This window comes from Amborella trichopoda, chromosome 3 (genome assembly GCF_054954075.1).
Source record: "Amborella trichopoda isolate Santa Cruz 75 chromosome 3, AtrichopodaSantaCruz75HAP2 v2.0, whole genome shotgun sequence".
Classification (NCBI taxonomy): Eukaryota; Viridiplantae; Streptophyta; class Magnoliopsida; order Amborellales; family Amborellaceae; genus Amborella; species Amborella trichopoda.
This window is the reverse complement of record NC_142338.1, coordinates 9,407,234-9,411,198: the sequence shown is the minus strand read 5'-3', so window position 1 is coordinate 9,411,198 and position 3,965 is coordinate 9,407,234. Positions and strand designations below refer to the sequence as shown.

General features: G+C 32.1%; 1 non-coding gene across 1 annotated transcript; it reads left to right on the top strand.

Moving 5' to 3' along the window:
- The first annotated feature begins 1,961 nt into the window (after positions 1 to 1,961).
- TRNAC-GCA (transfer RNA cysteine (anticodon GCA)) lies at positions 1,962 to 2,033 on the top strand. The gene has a single exon. It is a non-coding gene; the product is annotated as a tRNA-Cys (tRNA).
- The last annotated feature ends 1,932 nt before the right edge of the window (positions 2,034 to 3,965 follow it).

Here is a 3,965-nt window from a genome sequence, read left to right as displayed (position 1 = left end):
ACTTGCAACGAAGGCTACTTCGATGACTTCTGCAACTGTATGGAGAGCTAGACCTCTAGACACTGGTTTTATCTCTTAATTACTTTCCTATGATGTAACATGAATGCTGTTCGAAAGGGTTGTATCTTGATTTTCTACTTTTCTACTCTAACTAGTTTATGATTTTGTAAACTCTTCACGGGCAATTTTATAGAGCTATATCAATTTCATAGTCAATGAGGGTAACACGTTAATACTTAAAACCTCAACGCGCTTCGCAATGGTGATGGACATGAAATATGCAACTCCTGGCACTGCTCTATGAATTTCGCTTCCATACTCGAATTGTTGATGGTTTACAGTGGCATGACGTTCTTACATTTAACATTTTTTCTTTGTTTTTGAAAGAAATGGAGAGGGAGACGCGTAAATAGCGAGAGAGGGACATGAATAGCAAGACAGAGATATCAGCTGGACTTACATGCGTTGCATGTAGAAATATAAGAAGAGAAAGGAAAAATTTGGAAAATGGTCATAAACTATTTCCTAGGAATGAAAGTTTTGAAGGACAACAACATTAAGTTTTTATATTATAAAAATCTTTAGAAATGCAAAGTAGTAACAAATGAAAATCAGGAAGCATTTACAGATTTTAAAAATACAGAAGTTTTTAAAATTGATTTAGTATTTTTTATTTATTTTATATCTTCCAAAATTTTAATTAAGATTGTGAAACTTGTAGTTGTTATTCACTGTATTAGTGCATATAGCAGTCAAGCACTGCAATAATGAGTGAAAATATGACATTAATAGAGATTATGTCACATTAATTTTTTATTAATTTCTGAAAACTTTTAAAAAAGGAAAAATAGTCATATATATTTTGGTAGTAAATAAAATATAATTTATTTTTAAAAACGTAAAAATAATTGTAACAGTTTATTTCTTAAGAATTCTGAAAATCAGTTATGGATTAAAGTTTAAAAACACAAAAATACTAAAAATATTTTATTTAATTGAAAAAGTCCATAACAAATTGGTTATTATAACCTATTTTTGTAGAAAAGTCGCTATAATTTTTTTGAAGAATTGAAGTGTTTGTTGTAAGAGGATTGACAGTTTGTTATAAACTCTTTTTTTAAAGCATGTTCATAATTTATAAGAAAAATTGAAAATATTAGAAAAGGAAAACATAATAAGTACAATCTTTGAAAATATTAATAATTTGTAAATAAAGAAATCAAAGAATTAGTCATAAACTATTATATAAAGCATAAAAACTTTACTGTTAAAACTTTAAATTCTTGAAAATTCAAAAACGAAACAAATATTGTATTTGAGAGAATATAGTTTTCTAAATTTCAAAGTTGGAAAAAACAATATAAAACTAGCCAAAAATATTTTCCAAAGTAAAAAAAATTAATAAATTTAAAATATTAGAAAATGCGTTTGCTATTGTGAAAATCTGTAATCTTATTAATGAATATATGAAAAAAAAAAAGGCAACTTTTTCTACCTGATTTAATATGTATAGATTATTGTACAGGACATAGTTTTTATTTTTGTGGGGATTGTGGTTGTTATAGCTTAATGGGTTGAGAAACATCATAAAAGGAAAAGAACAAAAAAAAAAAAGAATTTGGAAGTGCATTGAGATGGTGGGGGCTTCCGAAATTTTGTGCTTCACGTTAGTCGAAAAGGAATGAAGGAAAAAGAAAGAAAATTGGAGGGAGGAGGATAACGTGAGGTTTAGAGAGGTAGATGGAGAGAGAAAATCCTGGGGGAGAGAGTGAGAGACCGAATTTTTTTTGTGAATATTTAAATAAAAAATATTCTTTTTTTTAAAGATGGTGATTGGAGAATAAAGAACGAGGATATAATCTCTCAGTTTTTTATTTTATTTAATTTTTTCTAATATATCATTTTTCCTGCATCAAAATATTTGGAAAATCCTTTACAGGTTCCAATTAAAATCAACATTTGGGTCCATAGCTCAGTGGTAGAGCATTTGACTGCAGATCAAGAGGTCACCGGTTCGAACCCGGTTGGGCCCTCATTATAAATTGCATTATTATTTTACCCCAAGAAAAAAATTAAAAAGGGTCAGGTCACCGGTTCGAACCCGGTTGGGCCCTCATTAAATTGCATTATTATTTTACCCCAAGAAAAAAATTAAAGGGTTCTGGTTTCATATTTGAAATTTCTTACATGCCTCGTTCCCACTTTTGATATCATCATCACTTAAACGTAATGCAGATTTCTTTCAATATTCCTCCAAATCGCATTCACTATTTTTGTCGGTCCTATTCGAAAATTCCCTCTATCATGAGGTCAATCTCTGCATTGATCATCATGTGATCACATAATTAAAATTCCCTCCCTCGCTCATGAGGTCAATTCCTGCATTGATCGTTATGTGATAAGATATTTTTGACCCACCCCCATTCTTTAATGTTTACAGGGAAATTTACACATAAAACTCATTATAAGTTCTACATATAAAGATGACTTTTAGCCAAAAGTATCCTGCAGGAGTAGTATGTCTGTTTACTCCCTGGGGTGAGACCCCACATAGAAATAATTTTAGACTCCCAAATTTTGGGATGTAACCTCTTCAATCCATAAACTTACCTCAATATAAAAAAACTATAATTGGACCCTTTGTGCACTTGAGATAAATAATTTCTCGAGATTGGATAGAGACCATCCAATTTTTAGATGATGATATCAAGCGTTAGAAAACTCAAAGTTTGATTTTTTTTTTTTTTGTTTTACATATGAATCCTCTATTTATTCTTAAGTGGTTCCCAAAAATTCAGAATGAAAAAATCCACCCAAGTAGGTCTTCTGACTGACGTAGTAGAAGCAAACTATACTCCCAATGGAGCATGGCATACACACGCTACATGATATACTAAAGTCGTACTCATTCACATTTTTAAACATCCCCAAATTACTCCTGATCGGGTGTTTACAGTGCAAATCAGAGAGATCTTCAATGGAAGATCCCTCAGATCCGTACTATAAATTGATTTTAAAAATGATAGAGAGTAAGGAAAATCAAATTCTGATACGAGGTCATGTCTATTAAAAAACGAATAGATCCGCTCTCATATAAGTGGCAGAGCCAGCATCGATCCAAAACACACGAAAGAATAAATAAAAAATAAAATCATAAATCTAACAAAATAAATGAAAAATAAGAGAAAAAGTGATTATGAGGAAAATACCTGGCCGGGCTAGTTGGCCCAGGGCACCCGAGGCTTCGAGGCCTTGTCCGTATCAGAACCACGGATGTGTACGTAGGTCCTTGGCTTGGTTGAGCTAAAGTTTTGCTGATCTAGGCAAAAAGTTGGCTTCATGGGAGGCTAGGGCTTAAGGTTGCTTCTCTAATCTCTCAGAGGTTTTCTCTCTGAGCTCTGTCCATCTCTCTCAGATTTCCTGACCTATGGGTGAACGAAGTCCAAACCAAAATGGGTCACAAAATGTGCTTATATAAAGGCTTAAATCATACTACAATGGATATATACCAATTTCAAACAGATTTACCAGCCAAAATTTGATTTTAAAGGTCAAAGGGAGCTCAAATTTGACCAAAATTAGCAGTTTCGGATTCTTGAGTGATTCAAGAATTTTGTGATATTGCCTACAAAAAATCAGGTAAAAATAAGTTGTTTTGCTATTTTTACTTAATTTGTTACTAAAACAGTAGTCATGTGAGATTATGGATCACATGATAGGGATCATGGACTATGATCGTCTATGGTTGAAGGGTTTTCTTGAATAGTATGGTCCTAAGGGTTCAAGAATATCACGAAATTTGCCAGTTTTAAAAATGGAGTGTCTACATCGAGATACGGATGTAGGGGGTATTGTCCTATTAAGTGGGAAACTGGTTGGGATATTAAGCTCCAAAACCAGATCCACATATATTTTCTTTTTGTAAGTGGACCGTTTCAAGCATCTAATGTTTGTAATCTTCTTTC